Source organism: Polistes fuscatus, unplaced genomic scaffold (assembly GCF_010416935.1).
Source record: "Polistes fuscatus isolate 324 unplaced genomic scaffold, CU_Pfus_HIC Scaffold6, whole genome shotgun sequence".
Classification (NCBI taxonomy): domain Eukaryota; kingdom Metazoa; phylum Arthropoda; class Insecta; order Hymenoptera; family Vespidae; genus Polistes; species Polistes fuscatus.
The window spans coordinates 7,754,090-7,777,686 of NW_025113140.1; the positions used below are offsets into that span (position 1 = coordinate 7,754,090).

General features: G+C 33.6%; 1 long non-coding RNA gene across 1 annotated transcript; it reads right to left on the bottom strand.

Annotated features, from left to right (window-relative positions):
* Positions 1–253: 253 nt before the first annotated feature.
* LOC122523481 lies at positions 254–23,194 on the bottom strand. The gene is made up of 2 exons (XR_006305307.1): positions 23,080–23,194; positions 254–377 (listed from the first exon to the last, which is right to left on the bottom strand). It is a non-coding gene; the product is annotated as an uncharacterized LOC122523481 (long non-coding RNA).
* Positions 23,195–23,597: the final 403 nt, after the last annotated feature.

A 23,597-nucleotide genomic window follows, 5' to 3' on the forward strand; every position in this document is an offset into this window, starting at 1 on the left:
AATTATGTTATTAATATTAATATAATTATATTATACTTAATATAAAATTATTATATTTATATATATATATATATATATATATATATATTATTATAATTATTAAAATGTAATATTTAAGGACTAAAGGTGCGATGATAGAATAGTTAAATTAAACAACTCATGGTGTTTATAATCAAAATGAGAATGACGTTATATTGTCATCTACCAGCATAGCAATTACTATTTCGTTTTACTTCCTCTTTTTCGATTTTTCTTTTCTTTTCTTTTTTTTTTATTTTCCTTTCTTTTGTCAGAGGTCGAGCTCGCGTGCACGTCGCAGGGTGCACGTCGTCGTAGGGCCACGCGCATAACACAATGCACTTTCTCTCGTACGAGTGCTGCAAAAAGGATCGTCAGGTTAGTTGATTCGACTCCACGGACGGAACTAACTAGCCTGCTTATTATCTTATACGAGATGAATAACGTTTTTGTATTCCCTCCCCCCTTCCTCCTCCTCCTCCTCCTCCTCTTTCTCTTCTTTCTCTTCTTACTCCTCGTACCTTTTCCATCAACCCTTTCCCCCTCCTCCTCCTCCTCTAGGTACGTTCTGAATGGCAACTGAGGGATTCGTGTGAGAGAATGGAAATAACACGTTTGTAGAATGGCATTTACAATAAACTTTTTCTATTGCGTGAAATCATTATTAGCTGTTGACATTGACCAACGTTAGCGTGATGAAAACGTTTTCTTTGCCCTTTCCTCTGGTTTGGTCTTGTTCTTGTTTTTTCCTTTCTTCTTTTTTTTAACTTTGAATTCATTTCTATTATTTTAATTTCACCAATTTATGGGTGAGGAGGAATCGAGAATTTCATCCTCAAGGAAATGAGAATAGGTTCATTGAAATGTGTAAATTATACGGAATAAATGTATTTTGTAAAAATTATGTAATTGGTATCGTTTTTTAATTACAACGAAATAATAATGATTTACTTGAATTAAAATTTCGGAATTTCTTTTTTGGTACTTAAATAAAAATGTTTTTTTTTCTGCTTTTCACTGTTTGACATACGTCAATTAACAACGTATATATCTAATAGTATTTATTTTTTTATTTATAATTATCATATGGATTTATTTTACCTCGTAGTTTAGAATAATGTAAAATAAAAGATTTTTTATTCGCAAGAATAATAATTTTCGGAAATAAACGATGCGGATGAATTTATTTTCCCATATTTCCTTCTAATTATGAACAATATTCGTGCTAATTAGTGTTAAAAATAGAAGAAATATTATCTATGCGCATGATTAATTAAAGGAAATAAAATAATCTGCTTTGTTCCGTTATGTATTGACAGGAATGAAAATAGCGTACTTATAGTTTAGTAAACGTGTTAGCGATGAAGAAAGTAATGAGTTAATTAACTCGTTGAAGGTATTATACTTTCATTGACGCGTATATATCGTTGAATACAAAATAACTAGTATGTGTGTGTAGGTGTGTGTATTGGTAGTCAAGAATTTAACGAAATATATTGAAACAAAAAAAGAAAATACAAAAAATACATGATTTTTAATAATTTGATACAGGTACGTAAAATGAGTAAACACATAGATGATTAATTTTAATTGTTTTTTGATAAACGATATTATACAACTTTTGTTTATGCTACTACAATATTTATTTACTATTATTTACCCTAATAATATTTTTATTTATTTTACAAACATTCTTGTAAACTTTCCAAAATGTATATAACTCTCTCCACGATATTAATTAAAGCTAAAGCATAAGCCAAAATTTGTATTAAAACTTGGAATCATGCCATTTATTCAATTATTTGAAACCCCAAACGCCATTTCTATCTACTTTTATATTACATTAAATTCTATAGATATATCCGTACTCTCAAAATGATCATTTATTCTCTAAAACTTATTTCCAACGTAAAACTGAATCCTATTATCCTTGAAAAAAGAAAGCAAGAAAGAAAGAAAAAAAAGGAAACAAAGAAGTACAAAAAAGGAGGAAAAAAGCAAAAAGAGATATCGCTTGATCTAAATCCACACAGTGAAGCAAACAGTCGGCTTATTATCGTGCAGAATAGTACTCGCAAGATGGGTAACATCGTATGTACGTACAAAATAGAGAAGGATAGCAAGAAAAAGCAAACGAGAGAGAGAGAAAGAGAGAAAGAGAGAAATAGGATAGTAAAAGAAGAGGGGATTGGGTAGGAAAGAGAAGAAGAAGAAGCAGAAGAAGAAGAAGAAGAGGGAGAGAAAACGAGGAGAGAGGGATGACATTAATAAATGACCGAGCGTGGCTGAGCTTCTGCCTTCCTTTTCTACTATCATCCTTCTCTCTCTCTCTTTCTAAACGAACTGAAGTTCGTGCAGCAGCTCGAACACCCTTTTCGTCCCTTCTTCGTTCCTTCCAGCAGCACCAGCAGCATTGGAAAGCCTCTCCCTGTTCGTTCACGAGCCACCCACCGGCTTGCTTTTCCTCTTCCGCGACCCTCGTGACCGAGCCACCGCACCTTAACCGACCCCGGGTACCGCGCTTTCGCGAAATCTGGCCAAACTTTCGTCATAAATAAAGGGTAAACAACGCGCTACCTACCCCCTTATCCCCCGTTCCCTTCTTCTTCTCCTAGTCTTCCTACCATCCCCCTTTTACTCAGAAGCTCCTTCCTTCTTCCCTCCTCATCGGCCTCGCCTCGTAACTCACGCTCCTTTGCTATCCTCGTCTGCTGTTACCCTCCTTTTCCATTCTGACTCTTCTCTCTCTCTCTCTCTTTCTATCTACTTGAAAACCCTCTCTTTCTACAGTCTCTACCTTCCACCCCACTCAGTCCACTTTCCTTCTCTCTTTTTCATCCCACCGGAAGGTCACGCGTCGTCGTCGTCGTCGTCGTTGTCGTAGGCGAAGCACGACGACTTTCCAGTGAAACTTTTATGTCCCTTTTCTTACCCTTCTGGCTACTATTCCGGCGTCTGCAATGCTAATCGTAAGCATAAAGAGAGAGAGAGAGAAGAGAGATAAGAGAGAAAGTTTCGTGGGAATGTCTTGAAAATGTACAGTGTAAAGGTTTCAAATGTGATCGTTAATAGCCTAATGAAAGTTACGTTTATTGTATCAAATTTCGAAATAATTATATTATACTACTTTTCTCTGATATTATTCGTGTAATTAGATCGTCATGTCTTTGTTTTGTTGAGTTGGGAGTTGAAGGAGGAGGAAGGGAGGGGGAAGGGATTACACAACGTTATTTGAATTATTTTATTTTGTTTGATAATAAAAATAACTTTGTTATATCAAAAATTGGTTTTTGAATTGAATCGAAAATTTCAATGGAAAATTTGTTTTGATAAACTATTTTTTAGAATTATTGTTACGAATCTATACGGATAAAGATACACGTAGCAGCACGTAGACAAAATCCCAATGCGGCAAAATCGTTAATCTTCCCTGTATAAATTCTACGACGATATAATTAACGATAACAACTTTATCGAATTTCAATGGGGGAACGAAGTTGTTTTGATAATCAAGGAGGTACCACTGCCGTTTCCGTGGTATTATTTATTCGAAGCACACGTGAAACGATTGAAACGGCCACGCGTATTATTTCTCGTTGACGAATTGAATGATATCGGTTGTGCGTATGCGGACAGTGACTCTCAATTTGCTCACCTTTTTTTCTTCATCGATTTTTCTCGGCTTTGACGTTTGTTTCTTACGTTTCTTACGCGAGACACGTTTACCCTTTTTTTTTTTTTCTTTTTAAGAGAAAGAGAGAGCTCATTTAAAATAATAAGACAGAAAGAAAGAAGAAAAAACCATAAAGAAGAAGAAGAAGAAGATTTGAAACGACGAGCACGACAGATGGAAACTTAAAGAACGGGGTATTAAATGCGTGGGAATGGAAAGAGGAAAGAAAGTTTGGTTGACCGTAAGAGTTTTAGGGGTCGTAGGTCATAATTAACGAAAGTTAATAAAAAACGGAGGAGCCCTTTTTTTAATACTTTTAATCTTTCTTGTTATTATTAGTCCTTAACCCTGTGAAATAGGGGAAATTTAAACGAGAAAAAGAGGACAAGAGTGTGTGAGGAGAGAAGATGCTTCTTCTGGAATTCTTCAGCTCGAGTAGGACATCTCGAAAGTCGAGTTTCACAGAGTGTGTGTGTGTAAGAGAGAGACAGAGAGAGAGAGAGAGTATGTTTGTCTCGTAGAAACGTTTCTACGTCCGAAATGATATGAGGCTAGGTGACAACGAGCGCTCGAATGTAGTCTCGTTTGCCAAGCAGCTTATTGCGAAACTCGCGTTAAACGAAACGATTCTTTTTTCAAGTGAAACTTGTAAAGAAGAAAGAGAAGAAAACTCCTGTTACTATTATGACCTTAATTATTCTTAGGTAACGGTATAGTTAAACGTACACGCATTGGGATATGTATACGTGCATGCTTTTACTAGTTCAAATAAAAACAGAAACATGGTGTTTCCGATGAAAGATATTCCAAGTAACTAGATGTGTTTTTTTTGTATTTTCTTTTTTCCTTTTTTTTTTCGTGTTGAGAAAATACGCGAGATGTATGTACGATATTAGCGGGAGTCTTTTATCGACTACGAATCTCTCATTTGTCTTAACCGATCGTAGTTGGATATAACATGACACGAGATAAATGTGCTGGCGTCGATCTAGACACGTCGTCGACTAGATAACGCGACGAAAACGTGTGCTTTCTAATGGATTCCTATTATTGCGACATCTTAGAACGATGTATAGGTGAGACAATGTGCAGATGGAATCACGAATTTCTCCGATGTAATGATCAACGATCTTACGACTTGAAATTTCCCTTTAATACCAAGATTTCTCGTTTCATGGAATCTCTACAATTCCGATTATGAGAAAAGAAAAAGATATGTTAAAAAAGAAAAACTAATGTGTGCACTTATGTACGCACTAAGAAGTTATACTTCTTTGGCGTATCAAAACGAATATAACCTCAATAACCTCAAAAATAACTTCGGAAAAATAACTTCAAAAAAAAAGAAAAATAATAATAATATATATAAGAAAGAATAAAAAAATATAAAAATATAGATATCAGTCCACATTAAATATAAGGGAGATATATCGAATTACTTCACGCGTCAACAGCCATGGCGAGGTTACAGCATTAGTTCTCGCTCCGATCATTTAAGTAAAGCAGCGCTGAGTACGATTAGTACTTGGATGGGGGTGACCCGCTTGAGAAAAAAAAAGAGAAGAAGACAACTTCATGCCGTAAATTTGAAATCGCTTTCCCGCTCATCGTTCAATATCGACAAACTTCGTGGTGTCGTTTTTACAGACGCTCGGAAAAAAATCATCACTCCCATCACATTTTCCCAAACGCGCCAAAAGAAGTATAACTTCAATATAAAACGGAAAATAGAAAAAAAAGATAAATGGTGTCGGTAAAATGGTGATAGGTTGGTCTCGTAGTCACATTTTGCGGTAAAAGAGAATTCCAATTTCTGGTTAGCCCTATGCGATTTCGCATCAAACATCGTGGAAAGGCCACAAAGTGGTCCACTCTCTCTCTCTCTCATTCTCTGTGTCCTGTGTTGTCGAGAGCATGGGGTCATTGTGGCGTGACCACGGCCATCCGTTTCTCGGTAAATACTTCATTACTCGGCACGCTCGAGATCGACGCCTATGTTATCGTTCTCTCTCTCTTTCTCTTTCTCTCTCTCTCTCTTTATCTATTTCTCTGTTCCTCACTTTCAGTGTTCTGTGGAAGTAAACTTCGACGGGTTGAATATTTTACATTGGAATACAACGAGGAACAGTCCGACAATTCCCGACGTTCGTTGTTGACTACGATGTTCTCACCGATTCCTATGCTCAAGTTTTGTTTCTCCTTCCTTCTTGTTTTGCGCACGAAGCAGTACGAGAACTCAGCCCCAACGGAGGAGGAGGAAGGGGAGGAGGAGGAGGAGGAGGAGGAGGAGGACGACAACGACGACGAAGAGTAGAAGACAAGTACTTTCGATTCGTTCGAAGTCGGAGCTTAGAATGCAGCAGAAGAACCGTTTGTCAACAGCTGGGATCGTCGTTATTCGACATTCGACCAACGATCTCCTCGCGTACATCTGCAAACAGATCCTGGGTTTTTACCTCTTGGAATCGTGTCACAAAATTCCCGCGATAAAATATTACCTTTTGTCGATCCAAAATAACGCCTTTAGCGATGATAACAAAATAAAATCACTAACAATAAGATATATTTTATTCCATACAAAAGGAACTTGGGTATTATCGAAGATTTCATTTTTTTTTTTTCCTCTGATCAAATTTTCTTTCTTATCAGTGGAAAAGGAAGTTAATGGGAAATACGAAGGACTACGAAGTCGTATATCTTTTCTTAACGTGTCTCTTATTCTCTTTTTGTCTCTCTTTTATTTCGAAAGAAAGGGAGAAAGACAGAAGTTTCTCGGTGAGCTTTCAGAAAATCCACTTCTACATTATGGAACTTGTTTGTATGTATGTAATACCTAGAAACGAGTAGAATATCGCGTAAAAGGTATCCGACGTTATGACTTCCCGCGGATACTTGTGCGATGATATCATTATCATAATCATTACAATGTATTTCTTTCTTTCTCTCTCTCTCTCTCTTTCTTTCTGTTTCTCTCTTTCTTTTTTTCTTTGCATTAGGAAGGAACACCGAGTTATTATCACAGAACTTGTTACCATTCCCTTCTATTTAAATTGGAAACGTAAAATATTTGTTCTAATAAAAGCATCGGAGAGACTAAAGAGAAAAGAAATAAAAAGAAGAAAAAGAAGCAGAAAAAGAAGAAGAAAAGAAAAGGATGATAAGTGGAAAAAAGACACGTGTCGTAACAGTTACGCATCACTCACGCGGATTAACTTTTGCTAAAGTGAAATAAACTCTGGTACAATACGGGGTGTACTTTCTTACAAGAACGTATACAACACACTAGGTAACGTAACTTATGTTAGTAACAGTAGTGTAATCAAATAGTTGGAACTTTACGGTTTGCGTGTGGATTATTTGTAGCTTACCGTGTACAAACGTGTCCGGCAAAACGCAACGTTTCAACGGAATTTCTCTTGGTCGAGAAGGAATTCAAAAATACTATCAATTATTTCCAATTAGATATTTCGTATAAATTCCCCCCCCCCACCGATATTATTAAATATTTTAATATCTTTCCATTTCAATATTTGCATGTAAAATATTTCATTACGTTTAAATTACAAAGTTAATAATTCAATTTAGATTGCAATATAAGTACATGGAGTATTTTAATAAGAAGAAATAAAATTTAATCGATGATATACGGCAAGTAATGTAATTGAAGGAGAATCAAATTATTATTTCTTACTATTACGTATTTTCAAATATCGATAAATATTCGTTTAATTCGAAACAATGCCGTGCAAGTTGAATTAAAAACAAAAAAAAAAGATAGAAAGAGAGGATAAAAATATTTCCCATAGCAAATAGCAACGGGCGAGAAAATTTATTATCCATTTATCACTGTCAAAGAATTTAACGAAATATTATTAGTATTATAGCGCGTGCTTTTGAAATGTTGAAAGATTTGGTAACCCACGTCGTATAGTTTTGCTAGGTGCTTTTGTACGCGTGATTTTCTCGCTATTAATATCAGATACTTGCAAAGGGGTTGGTATATATGTATGAGCGTGCGGTTTAGGGACGGTCCAGACAGTGGAGGAGAGAGAGGGAGGGAGAGAGAGAGAAGAGGGTTGCCAAGAAGAGGTTCGCGGCGTTTGCGGTCCGTGGCACCATTGTTCAAGTTCTCCTGTTTCCCCTTTAACCCCCGTTCTCTTTCTTGGTTTTCCTCCGCGTGACTTTAAACCCACCAAAACTGTTCCCTCCAATATTCCTTTCCAGCGAAGATATCACGTACTTACACGCTACCATTACTGTGACGTGCTGCTTCTTTGCAAGAATGAAAAAAAGAAATGAAAAGAAAAAATGAGAAACAGAAGAGAAAAAAGAAATAAAAAGAAGAACAATTTTTGCCACTGTTCGTGAATTTACGAAACAAGAAACTCGCGTGATCATCTTCACTGAAGTATTATTATTCTTGGTACAATACAAAATGAGAATTTTTATTCAATTTGAAAATGAAATATATTTAAGGATAGAATTTCTTTTAAATACGATTTCGTCGAAGTCTCGAATCGAGAGATGGAGGTTAGAACAGTGTGGTTTGTGTTTAGGCCCTTTAGGAAACCACAAGAATGACAATCCTGTGGTGAAAAATGAGCCTTTTCGGGAGTTTGACATCGGAGAAATGTTTCGCTTCAATGACGAGACTTTGCCAGGGTTCTTCCCTTTGTTCCCCCTATTTTCTAGGGTATACCCTATCATCCTACAACCTATAGAATCGTACATCGTAAATGTAACGTAATGTAATGTCGAATGAAAAATATCTATGCATTAGTATGTGTATTTGTAAAGTCTCCTACAAGCATGCATCCACTTCATTTGATGGAAAGGACAGCAGGAGAGTGGAAGTTCAGCGAGTGGAATGGGAATTAATCCTGTCAGTCAGTAAAAGAGAAGAGAACTTACGTTTTTTCAATCTTTTTTTCTTTACCCTTCTACGTAGATGTATTCGTCTGTATATATAGTTCGTTTCATTTCGTTGGACAAGATCTATAGATATGCATATCATCATCGTATCTTCTCGATTCAAATATTTGTGTAACGTACTGTTCAAATATAAGAGGAATCTAACCATGAAATATTAACGTTTAATAAAGTTAGCATTTGTCATAAGCGAGTAACGTATAAACATGGATAGATGAATGAACGATCAAATAATTTGAAGATCAATGGAATGCTTAATTAATATGCTATTAGATGATTTGAAATATTTAGAAATATTTATGTTTACTTTTTTATAATATTATTTTTCGAATTAGATCTTTTCTTCATTTCTTTATTGATCAGTTTCATATTATATTTGCCTTTTCCCGAATTCTTCTACTTTCTTCTTTTTCCGGTCTTCCTTATTTTTACAGTATTTTTTGCCGAAAAACTCTTTTCTCCGCTAGGCAATTTAATTCTTTCTCCATTTTTCCTTCTTTCCATTTTTGAGAAAACCTATCAATCTTCCTTTTTGTCTTCCGTGCATGTCTTGTCTCAACAAAACTTTATATATCCTATTTTCTTTTCTTTGTATTTTATTCTTTTCATTTTTTATCGCATTCCTGATTTTAGTTTGTTTGAATTTTTGTCTTATCCTTTTGCCAAATCGAGTATGGTGCTTTTTCAGGATTTTCTTTAAATCGTCATAATTTGTAACATGTTGTTGTATATTTTTTTTTATAAATTAACTTTTTTAAATATTTACGGATACAATACGATCGTGGAGTGTCTTCCTAAACCACGTATCGTCATTGATTCTTTAAGTATCTTTTGTAAGAAAACAATAGCCCGTTTGCTTAGCTGTCTTCCATCGTAAATACGTTTGCCATTGTTCGATATTTTGCTGTCTCTTTTTTTTCTTTCTTTTTAATCCCCCTAATATTTATTTTACTTAAAACTTGGCTTTCATCTCTTTCTCTCTTTTTCTCTCTCTTATTTTTTGTTTCTTTATTATTTTATTTTTACTTTACTTTATTTCGTATTTTTAAGTATTGGAATTCTCTCGTTTTCATTGGTCATGTTCGTTCCCCCTTTTCTTCGAAATATTTTCAAAAGCATTTCCTTTTTTTGCCCTATAACTGAAAAGAAATAAGTGAATTGGTCGAAGAACTTTATACGAATCCATAATATCGAACTATTCTATTCGAAAATTGTCCTTTCGTTTTATAATGCAATCCTATTGATCTTTCTTTTGAAAAAGAAAATTATACGCTAGATCGTGATACGAAATCCCAACATTCTCTACTTGATAATTATATACGGCAAATAAGGGACAATATTAGAAGTTATCAAAGTATATATGTATCTCGTGAAATATAATCGGGTCGGTAAACGAGTGAGGATTTCGAAATCGTTGAAAGAAGAAACGAGTGAATCGAGTTAAAGTCAGTAAAGTAAAAATATAAACAATATAAATAAAAAATAAAACAGTAAGAAAAAACGATTAAGAAAAAAATTGAAAGAAAAATTGTTAAGAAAAAGTACCATTTTAAAGGGAAAAACAATGTATTTCTATGTTATTAAAAACTATCGATATAATCAGATCGATTTATCGATATTTTATAAATACGTTTCTTAGTATTTTTTCAAAGAACTTTAAAAAATAATTTCCAATAAAAACAAATCATTTTAAATGGCAAAACATTTCTTTCTTTATTATTATTAAGATCATTATCGTAATTAAAAATCAGAAATAATTAAAAAACAAATATATATATATAGAAAATTGTATTTTCGAATTACCATACGATTTTTAGTAAAACATTTAATTTCCAATAAACATTAATTTCGATCTAAATTATTTTCTAAGAATATTTATTGAACGATAAATTGATAGATTTTTCTTTTTTCCATATTAAGTATTTACGTTCGTTAAATAGGATCACAAATCAAGTCAGAAGTACTCTCAAGAGAGAATGTTCAATTAATTTACTATAGGATTTCTGTCTGTGTTCGCGATCCCGTAGAACATTATACAGGTAACATCGAGAGAAGATAATTCGGACTATCCTTTCGCAAATCCAATTACAATTTTGACGTATAAACATACACACACACACATACACACACACATGAATGCCTATACGCAATATACGAGTATACATACATATACATATTTGTAGCAAAGTAACGGAACCTTCTAAAGGAAATTACGTTCTCCACTGAACGTATGAACGTTCTTCCTCGTCTTCACTTTATGCATAATTTTATCTTCTTTCGCATCTCTCGATAAAACGGGTAAGTACAGACATATACGCAACACACAAACACACACACACACACATATGGATATGTATATATAAATACACATTTTTCGCCAGCTTCATCGATCGTTTTTATCCTAGCTTCTTCGTTCGTTCGGAAATACGAACTTTATCTGACATTTTTTTGACAAAAAGAAAATCGATATCGATGCTCGATAAATTCCGAAATTTTTCTAAGCTTTTTCTATTTTCTTCAATGCTCCTTCCTTTTTACTCCCCTCTTCCTTTTTTCTTTAGTAAGATTTTCTATAAGAGAAAAGATCAGCTCGTTTAGATACCCATTCGAATTTTGAATCAAGAAAGAAAAAATAAAAAGAATAAAAAGAAAGGGAATAAAAAAATGTCAGACATAACTTGTATTTTTAAGCAATGACGAATCGAGGACAACCACGAACTGAAAGTGTTTTAAAAGGGCCTTTTATAAACGCAACTTTTTAATTAGGACGGTGCTCTCGCATTTTCCTCTATTTTCACCTCCTGTACTTTAGTGGTCTTGTTCGTGTAATATACGTACATTTACATGCATATATATATATATTGTACATTATAATATATATCTAAATATATTTATAATATATGTGTAGGTGTGTGTATGAGAATGTATATTACTATTTGGTCGTGTCGTCAAACGTATATCTCGTCGGACACGTTTGCTTGTAACAAAAGAATTGGTATGCGAGTAAAAAGCATTTCGTTTCTCTCAGGGCATATCTGGGTCACCCACGCTTTTCTCGTTTTTATATCATTGTTAAGAAATTTCCCTTTTTTTTTTTTTCCTCTTCTCTTCTCTACAGTCTACCCCCACTTTTCTCCCATTTCATTCGTTCTCTCTCTCTTTCTCTCTTTCTCTCTCTCTTTCTCTCTTTTCATTGCCAACGTGTACTGATAAGAGTTGAAAGACTTCTCAACGTTTCGTTGGAAAAAAGGGGAAAGAGACGGAAAAAAGCATGATTCACGAAAAGAATATGGCAATCACGACACGTAGGTATACATATGTATTGTGGGAAAGAATAATAACGTCTAAGGATATTCTTTTCACACATTTCATATATACCCTACGTGTAACCTTTTCATTCGTCTAAGAGAAGAACATGATACTTTTATATTAAATGAAAATTATTATTAAAATAATAATGCAAATGTGTATAAAATAATAGTTTTTGTTGTTGTTGTTGTTTAAATACTTATATACTATATGACGTATTATTAATGATAATACTATTAGAAAATAAGAATGTATTTTATATCTATGATATAAAATTGATTCAATTATTTGATCGCAAAATCACCATGGATAATATCGTCTTGTTTATAAATAAGAAAAAGTAAAATGATGAAAGGGAAGATAAACTTGTTTTCGCTTTTATCACACGACTACTAGCGGCGGCCATCGAATTTATCCGACATGGTTATCGATACAGCCGTTTAATCCCGACAAGCTTTCTCGATAGATCGATCCTCGTGAAAACGATAAAGCGTCGGACAACAATCTTTACGGGCGACGAGGGATATAAAGTATGAGGAGTAAATAGGAGAAAACGAGACTTTAACAGGGAGTGAATCCAATGTTAAGAGAATATAACGTGATAGATTTAACCTGGGAGGGATAAGAAAAAAAAAAAAAAGAAATATATAAAAGAAGAGAAAAAGAAAAATGGAAAAAAAATATAACGCGGTAAGAGAAATGATTTTTCTACAAATAAATCCGTACGTATGGTAAAAAAAGAAAAAGAGTAATTTATCCGACAAATTCCTTACAAGACGACTGTAAGTAAGTACATATATATATAAAAGAAGAAGAAGACACCTTGTTGAATTCCTTCCTTGTGGATTTTTATTGCAAGGATCTCACCTCGAGAATATGGCAATTCTTTGATATACCGAGTGATACCTTGTATTCTACCGAAAAGTCGTAAAACGAACGAGTTGGAACAGCTATGGAAGGAACGCAGATCTTTCCTTTCTGCACCTGTATAGATTTTCCTGTTATAACACCTATAAACCATTCCTCTCTCTCTCTCTCTCTTTCTCTTTATCTATTTATTTTCTCTCTCATTTCACGACAATCTTCTGTTTCCTCGTATATTTACACCTCGTAGAACGAAAATCGAGGGATACCTATAACAACGGTAGAAAACAGTCGCGAAATAATTTCACGTAGGATATACCCAGTATATCCTACGTGTTACCAATGACAAAGACGAAGACAACGATGCAATCTCTTTTCGAAGCTTATCCTCGAAACTCGCTTTTTTCCCGTTGTTATTCGAAAAGATTTTTTTTTATGATAAGTCTTGGATCGTTTTTTTCATGGTATTCATATGTAGGTACGATGAACGGATTGGAAAAAATTATAATAAAAATTGTACGTATGCTTATGTTCCGATGAAATTTCACCATTTGACGAATACTAAAGTTTTGTAAGTTACAAAATATTATAATATTTTAACATTTGTTTATTTATATTATATATTACTAATTTCTTATATTATTTTTTTATTTATATTATATACTACTAATTATGTATTACTAATAAAATAAAAAAAATAATAGATACCAAAAGCAAGAATAATTGAAACATAAGTAAATATCTAGATCGATTAATCTAAATAGGAAAAGCCATTTATATTTGATCGATAGTTTCGCTATGAATGGAGTCACCAAGGGATGAATATAACAATAATAATAATAATAATTAGAGCAAATCTATAACATGGATATACAATGAAATTATATTATTCATAGTTATATCGATCAAAGGTAATGGATTGTGCAGTAAGTAGCATGTATTGGCTAAGACATTGTACATATGTACATAGGCGTAAACGACCGATCGAGAAGGATCTATGATCGGCTTCGAATGCCGAGGAGGGATACTACGAAGGGATAGGGTAACGACTAATAGTGAATTATGGGGTAGAAATTCACGCGTACCTGATATAACCGAAACGTTATGGCTCTCGTGTATCATGACGATCGATATGGGGGGTGCCATTGTGATACTTAGAAGAGGTAGGAGAAGGCGTATTCCAAAGTCAAGTAATTTCAAGCTCGTATATTGTAAAGTGAGAAAGTGATAATAACGCTTGTGTAGGGAACTATCAATTTATCTAACCCTTTCGTTACAATTTATATTTCACATTTCGTATATTATATTTCTTTCATCTGATTATAATTATAATATTAATAATAATAATAATAATTGTTATTATTATTAGTTTAAAGCGCATAACGATCATCATTTTTGCCTGTCTAATTAGGTACCTACAAAGCGACCAGACGAAAAGGAAAGAGAAATAGAAAGAGAATGGATAGAAGAGAGAGAGAGAGAAATTTCAAGTCTGCGGTAAATTATAATATATGCTAACAAAATCCTCTCTTCTCTGGTGGCTGTGGTTCTGGCAGAAAATGGCATCGAGATTTTGTCAGAGAGGCTTTGTTTATAATCATTTACAAGGCACGTACGCGAACCGTACGACAAAGGTGTCGTACGTCGAGTTCTCAAACGACATTCTACTAGGGGCGAAAGAGAGGCTGGAAGGGAGGGAGAGAGAGAGGTTTGGAAAAGAGGACTGGTCGACGAACGGAGGCGATGCTTTGTAGTTTCTCATAATTGATTTCCAGTCACGTGCTTCAAAAGCGAGCACGCTCGTCGGACTTCGAAGTTGCTACGTTTCCCCTGCGTGATATGATTTTTTATAAACAATGAATTTCAAGTTTATATATTTTTCAAATTTACATTTTATTCGGTCTTTTTTCCTTTTTTTTTTTTTTTTTATCTTTTTTCCTCCTCCTCCTTCTCTAAGGAACAAAAAGTTAATTCGTTCGTTCGTTCATTTTTGTAATCGTTGATTCCGAATGTATTTATTTTTAATTTTTTCCTACGAAATAATAAATATATGCATTGTTAGATATTAATTTCAGACAATTTCCTTCCTTCGTTCTCTTTCATTAGGAATATAACAATGTCAGTATAATCCGTTTATGCACATTCCGTCGAAATTCACGAGTAGATAGACGACTTGACTATTTTCGGTGCTCGTAACTCCTTGTCTGCGGTCGGACTGACCTGTTATCTTATTCGATGAATCCTCTAACGACGAAACACGATCTATGACGCGGTTGAATATGCTTCGCGAGAAACACGGGCCGACGTTAATTCCAACATTTCTCTATGTGTTATTATAAAAGCAAGATATGAGTCACTGTTATATACATGTGGTTAACATGTGGAAAATTATACGAAAAATATATAAAAATGAAAATATTGTAAACAAATCTTAAAAAGTGAGATAATACGTATTGGAGCAAGTTTTAAGCAACGATTGTTTGAACAACTAAAACGAAACGTCATTTTAACCAACAACAACGAACGATTAAAAATACTAAACAAATTAGGCTAATTGATTCTAGTTTTTTTCCTTTCTTGCTAATTTTTAATCAAACGAGTTACAATTAAAAATTATATGAACAAAATATTGCAACATTTTAATATCACGTTATTTGCAAACAAAAGAAATACGAAAAAGAAAATAAAAATTTATGTGTACCTTGTAACGAATAGAAAAAGCAAATAATTAAATTTATAACGGATAAGGTAATTTGAAATTAATTTTAAGTAGCAAAAACTAGAAAATAACATTTTAAGATAGGTACAATATAAAAAAATAAAAAAAGCATAAACAATTGTACTTTGCAATCCTACAAAGTAGGTTCCTTCTATATTGCATTTGTATTTTAATAATAATATAATAAAAATATATAATAATATATATGCACATTTATTAAATATAGAAGTTAATTTCGATGCATTTTCAAGTAATCATAAAAATCAATTACTCTTTTCGCAACACTTCTTATTTTCGTAGTAATTCCTAAGTATCTGTTAAATAATTATTAGAGTTATCGGAATAAATCAAAAATTCTTTTATCTATTCCATTTTTTAATAGATTTCTTTCGCAACGCAGAGGTAAAATATTTTTAAAAAATTGATGAATTTATCTATTTTCCCATACTATTCTTTTCCTCTTCTTCTTTTTGTTGTTGTTGTCGTTGTTGCTGTAAGATTTATCAAAATATGCAAAAGCACGTTTACGGAATATACAAAGCGTAGAAAGAATGAAAAGATGAGACGGATATCATCGAATTATTCTCGACGCGTAGTTTTCTTTGGTTGGGGGCTTTCATGTATTCGAAAGATCGCGACGAGATCGTCCTTTTAAAGCGTGGAAAAAGGGAAGAAAGAAAAAGAAAAAGAAAAAGAAAAAGAAAAAGAAGAAAGAAAAGAAAAGGAGCCCCCAATAGAGGACGAGTAACGCGTTCGTGCACGCGGAAACGAGTTAACGGTAAACTTCTTCTTCTTCTACTATTCCTACTTCTACTTTCTTCGGGGATCTTCTGTATATCCTTCTATTTGCGAAGGCAATCCCAATCCCAGACGTCGATTTGTGGGATCGGCAAATCGAGCGCGTGCCGTTCGGCAAGATTTCGAAAGAACGAGTCTCTTTATTTTCAAGCTTTCCTTCCTTCCTTCCTTCCAAAGGATTCGCTTCGACGAATTATCGACGATGATCGACTAAAAAAAAGGATCACAACCTTTTTCCACCATCTTCCCTCGACATTTTATTTTTCTTTCTTTCTTTCTTTCTTGCTTTATTTATCCCGATGAAAACTCAACAGAGATGTTTATTTTTACTCGAAAAACAAGTTCTTGGCTTGCAGTGGTACGTTCTCCATTCGAAAACACCCAACACGATTATTCCATCCTACTAGCGTGTGATCGAATTAAAATCGATCCACTCGTGAGATAGAGAGAGAGTGTGTGTGAGAGAGAGAGAGAGAGAGAAGAAGAGAGTAACGTTTATGGCACTTTGGGTCTCCCATAAACCGCGTCCGATTAACGACCTTCGTCGTTCGGCCAACCACTGGAGAATCGTTGAGAGAACGTTAATATCGAAATTCGCATAATCCATGTACCTACACCGACGATACTAATCTCTATACTATGATGATACTATTTTCTCTTGTATCATACTGTTTAAAGCGGAAGGATCTCTCGACGAGGAAAAAAAATATTCAATAACACGTTTATAATATATTTTACTCCTAACCCCTTCCGAGCTTTTTACCAATTATTTTCACTTATGTTATTTTTCTCTTTCGTAGATAAGGAAAAATAAAAATAAGCGTTAAGATTAAAGTGAATTTCTTCTTGTACTCGATCCCTATTTGTATTTTCTGAGAAAATCACTATTGGGAAGAAAGTCTAAACTACGCAAGGTTTGTTGTTTCAGTGCTATGCATAAGAAGAGAATGGAAAGAGACAGACAAACTAAGGACATTTAAATATTTTTACATAGAATTTAACGGAGAGAATAGGAGAGGGGGAGAGAGAGAGAAAGATGAAGGGAATGAAACGTACGTGAAGCATAGTATGTATATACATATACCTAGCATATTCTTTTTCTTCTCGTGCATCGAGCCACCAACACTATTCTCTATCGTATAATGGGACTCCTATTTACCTACTTGCAGCCAACTGGCTGCAGTCAGCATCTCGGTCGGTCGAGTCGAGTCGGTATGGGCCAACCCTCCGGAAAACAAGCCTGGAAAGCAAGCTCTGAAAGTATCAGGAACGTCGGGTGGCCGCCTTGGCAATAATAAGAAATTGATAGTAAAGGAAGCATAATTTCAAGTATAGCGCCACTCGGTTTCCATGAATTTTTCATGAATTCCAAAGCTGTATATATGCAAATCGGGCTATTTTCACGATTCGGAATGCCTTAAACGTTTTAAATATACGCTCGGGGAATAGACGTGGTATAACGTAACATGGTTTGCCTCCAGAGGCCATTAAGTTTTCACTTACACGTTCACCCTCTCGTCATTTCGTCCCTTTTCTCGTGTACTACTCCTCATCTTTTTCATTCTCCTACCACCTTAGATGTAATCTATCAAAGGTACGTCCGATAAATCGTCGATGTATTCCCCATCAAGAGCTACGAAAATGCACGACCCGAACTTCAAAAATGCAAGCACGATAGCTTAAAAGTACCATCAACATGTTACGTTAAACAAATGATGTATCCTGTTTCAAATGTATCATCGTGTTTTCAAATTCACGAATTAGTTTCTTCAATGATTATACTCATTTCATTACCGTTATACGATATATGCAACCAAATTTCGGAAATACGAGTAAAATTCTTTCAACCAGTCTTATGAACTCCGATCTTTGGAGGATCTACGTTTGGCTAAATGCCCGAACGAAGCATTCTTGAAACTTGGCTGAATTTCATATTACCTCTGTAGAATAGAAAGATCGGAAAAAAACATACACCAAAACGATTCATATCCTCGATCGACTGTGAACTATGCATTTAATATCCTTTTATATACTATATATTCTAACCTATGCTATAGAAATGTTTTTATTTTTATTAATTTTATTTAGGAAATGATAGACCTAAGAATAATATTGGGATGAACTTTTTCTCATCGTTTTTAAGTTTAAGGAAGCAATTTAACTGATTATAATGATAATAATTATTATTATTATTTTCATCTTCATCTTTATTCCGATATAAATCATCCTATCGTTCATCAAGCTTTGATTCCTTTAATTATTTTCGTCAAGAACGAGAAGAGGTAATCAGAAAACTATTCCCCCGTCACCTGCGTCGATTTTTTTTCGTTTCCATTTTGCAGTGACTTTCGATTCGGTTGACTTGCTCGGGTTCTGATTAGTTCGTATAATATAGGCTACATTGTTGAATAATCGACAATAATTTGCTGTCGTTTCGTGAATCGAACCGAAACTTGTTAAAGCGTTGCGTTTATATTCAATGGACGTGGAAAATGCATAAAGCTGGACTAATCATATGCCGTGCTTTTTCAATTTTTATTTTTACCTTTTTTTTTTTTTTCGTCCTCTTTTTTTCCGTCGCAAGATTTAAACTGAAAAAATTCGTTGAATTTATTAACATTCAATTTCGCGTACCTAATACTCACCGAAACCGTTCATCTCGTATTTCATGTGAATTTTTCATATTTTCGCGAATTTTATCCTTGCATTATAATCCATTATTAAACGTTAAAATGAAAAAAAAAAAAAAGGACAATACGGGTAATTAATTTAAATAGAAATTTAAACAACGAATACAATACGGATAATTAATTTAAATAGAAATTATTTGATTAATAGAAGATTAGTATACTAGTTGTAAGAAATACATTAATAAGGAAGGAAATCCTTCTTATCGGTTTAATATTCTTTTTAATTTGAAATAACAATGGCAAAATGATATTGAAAAACAAAAGTGTGAATATTGTTATCGAAGACGAATTCGATTTCGATTAAAAATCCATTGGAACGGATTAAAAATCCTTTCAAAGATATCCCAAACGATCCGTATATCGTTTCGTTTAATTATTTCAGTATAATATTTCAAATCTGTGCACAAAGACGTTAATCGCAATGATAATCTTCAAAGGCTTTGATTTTAATCGTTCAGTAATAATAATAATAATCGATACGTGATCTCTACATTTATATCAAAAAACATATATATATAACACATATATATAGAATTTTTATCAGATATTCAAAAACAATGGATATCCGAGGAAGATCAATTTTTCAAATGAAAGTTGTTCGGTTTTGATGTAGAATAAAAAAAGAAAGGGGGAAGAGGAAAACATAGCAGTATTATTTATTTTTGAGTCGGTTGACTTACCCTGTATATATGTTAAAACGTATATATATATATATATATATATATATATATATATATTTACTTATATACGATATACAAAGGGGTATCTTTGTGGCTTCTAAAGCATCTTTCAGAATAAAAAGAGAAAGATAGTAAGAGGAAATATCTCTCGTCGGGATGGTTTTGAGTCTCGGGAACGTTAGATAGCTCGTAAGGATGTGCATAAAGGTTGAAACGTGCGACGCGGCCGATGTGCATACGGTACGAATATCAATGGTTTTACGAGGATAAAAGCAGAAATGAAAAGAAAATAAAAGAAAAGAAAATAAGATGATCTCGAAGAGAGAAGAAAAAGCCATCTAATAAAAAGAATACGACTGCGTAAAGAGAATATAAAAGTTAATCAGGAATATTCGATCGTGGAGGAGGAGGAGGAGGAGGAGGAGGAAAAGTTAAAAGGGGAAGACGTTTATCTCGCTTCATTTCATCGCGATACACGGTAAGAAAATTAATGGGATTCTTACAAGGATCTCTCGTAAATGAGTAACCTCGTATATACAAAATTGATTTTATTTATGAATATAATCTGTAACAGAAATATCGGTTCTCGTAATATATTATAAATAAATATGCGAATAAATTGTATATGCTATCTTTTTTTTCTTTATTTAATCTTTTAATTACTCAGCAATCAAAATCGATGGATAAAAGAGACGAATAGAATGTTTGAACCGTAAGATGATAAAAGATTAATAGTTTTTAAACGTACGTTAACACGATACGATATACACATATATGTACATAGACAGTATTACAAATGTAATAGTTTTTCTGACGGATAGAAATTTCGTATCCGGTCGTTTTGGTTCCGAGATTTTCCAACGGACCTGAACGCGGCGTTCCATCCATCAAAATCGTTCCACGATTCTGGCGCATCCCTCGTTTCCAGACTTTTCCCATAGCCGTAAACTTTTCCGTGCGTACGACGAATCACCTTCCGTACGATCGATCCAATCAGGAATAAAAACGAATAGGAGAGAAAGAGAGAAGATATAACCTGGCACGTTTTTCATTTACGACGAATAGATTACATTCTCCCGTTTTTCTCGAAAGTAAGAACGAATAAGAGAGAAAAATAGATAGTATTTTGAAAAACACGTCAACGTTTAGCGAGCTTAAATCGTAGCTTCGTCGTAGAAATTCGTCTTGGAAACTCGCAATCGTTCGGGTGTTGGAATGAGAATATAAAACGAGGGTAAAGTGTTGAAGAAAGAAAGCAGAAAGAGAAAGTAAGATGAAGGTTTAAAGGCGTTAGCGATTAGGGTAAGCGATTCCAGAGGGATTTGAAAACCCTCTTCTCTTTCCTCTCACTCTCTCTCTCTCTCTCTTTCTCTTTCTTCAAAACAGCAATGTCAGTACCAGTAACAGTCGTAGAAAAGTCCAATCTTGATCGCGACCCAACGTTAAAACTTTCTCAAAGCTTGTGTTTAACTCCAGCATCGAGACATCCTTGTATCCTTCCTTTAGCTTCGCCATTCGCGACAAACCAAGTCCTGATTTCGATCTTACCCTCTTTCCTTGCGATAGACGTACATCTACATTCGCGGATTACCATTCGATGCTTGAAGAAAAAAAAGAAAACCTTCTTCTTCTTATTCTTTTTCTTCTTCTTCTTATTCTTATTCGAGAAGATTCGTCTTACTCTTGGACAAACTTTCTCGTCCCTAACAGCTGACCGAGTAATGCGATTTATCGTCTTTCCTTAACTTTAGACGATCCTCTGGTGATTTGACTTTTTCTTATACCAACTACCTTTATCGTACATTGAACGAGCCTTTATCTTCAACATGAACTTTTACGAAAATCTTTGATAAATATTTTTTACGACATTTTCATTAATCTTTATCAATTTAGAAAAAATATCTTTGTTAGCGGATATATTTATGGGTATATTATATATTACTCAACGAGTACGTTCAATTGTATATCCATATAAATTTGTAATAAAAACCCAAAAAAAAGGAAAAGAAGAAAATAAAACATTTCTACGGCGTTGTATTTTTAATCAAATTATTTTATATATAATATCAATGTGCATTCAATGATTCATTCGATTGAAAACCTTCAATATCCGATCGAATATTATATAATAAAGTTCCAATACGATTTGTTCGTATTTGTTCTGTTTCTCTTTTTACTCTATCTCTTTCTCTCTCTCTCTCTTGCCTTCTCTTTTTTCCTCTCACAAAATTTGTCCAATAAAATTTCCAACAAAACTCGGTAGTAATGTTGTGTACATTTTAAAATGGTACACGAAGTAATCGTTGGAAGTAAGTAGTCGGTACGAAACGTTTAAAACGTTGCTTTCTATGGTTGAAGTTTGTGCCGCCTCGAGAACCGTTTCGAAGTTTCCTCTCGTAAATTTGTGGATCGCGTGTACAATTATTTTGAGATTTTATACCGCTTCCTGTCCTCGCTCTATTTAAGTTTACGTCAAATAAATTCGTTTGTCGTTGCTTTTCCTTTTTTTTTCTTCTTTTCTTTTTTTTTTCCTTTTTTTTTCTATCGAATTTTTGGGAAAGATCATTTCACGTAAAACAAAAAAAACTGTATATTATATAAAATAACTTGGTATTAGTAAATATTTATGATTCGATACATTTATTTTTGTTGCTTTTAATTATTCGAATTAGCGAATTAATTATGCAAGAGAAGAAATTACTTTAAGGGAATAACGAAAAGGAGAATGAAACACTGGATACGATTTGCCTGTGTCGTCTTCCACGTAAGAAAACCGAAACGGTTTCCGCAAAATTCGTTGTCTTTACTCGACTACGGTATAACAACAACGTCGACACAGCAGTATCTGTCAACAAGCAAAACAAGTATTTTCGCAATCATGGCCTTTGTGGTGACGAGAACTGCATTTCTTGGTGAAAAACAGGAACCATTTGGGAATTCGTTTATTCAATAAAAATGTAAATGGATGATTGAAGACGAAGAAGAAAATTTTCCAAGAGAACACAGAAATATCATATTATGCATAAAGAAAAAAATAAATATTCCTTTATCCTTCGTTGTTTTATTTTTCTTTACGTATTTAATATTAAATAAAAAGAAAACTAAAAAATATTGCGACGTGTTAATAGCATAGAAATAAAAAAAGAAAAATAAAAAAAATATATTTAATCAGTCGATCACTCGATCGAAAATCGTTGATAAGCATCAAAGCGAAAATTGTATTCTTGTGTCAAATTGTTTATACCCATGTTATATACATATATACTAATATATACATACACAAGAATACGTAGAAAATACATTTGTATCAACCCCCTAGTGGATTTTCGTCTAATTATTATCAGCGTATTTACACGATAAATTACTGATAATAATTGGACTTACAGCTTGTCCACGCACCTTAATTAGCCGCGCCTATAGCGACGTGTGTTGTTTGTCCGATCGTAATTATGTCTATGTATATATATATATATCATACGTATATAGGTGATATGCGTCAGTCGAATCGTGGTTATAGTCGTAACGAATCGAACCAGAAACAAAAAAACAGGATATACATATTACATCGAGCTAACGAAAATATACTAGTGATATATTTGTATTTATAAATTTGTCGTGTCTAGTGACAAAAGTTGGTAAAAGAGTAATTGAAAAATTACAGACAAATGATACAAGCATGCGTACAAAACTGTATAATTTTTTTAATTTGAAATATGGAAAAAAAAGAGACATAAAACTCTTAGGGCCGTGTTTTTAATTTATTATTCAACGTAACTAATCGCATAATGCTACAACGAAAATAACACGTAATGCGAATGAATTTTTTCGTTTAATTTTTTTTTCCCCAACCCCTTCCCCGACTTTTCGTTAGATCGTAAAATAACAACGAGTACGCGGTTTTTAGAAACGAGGATTGT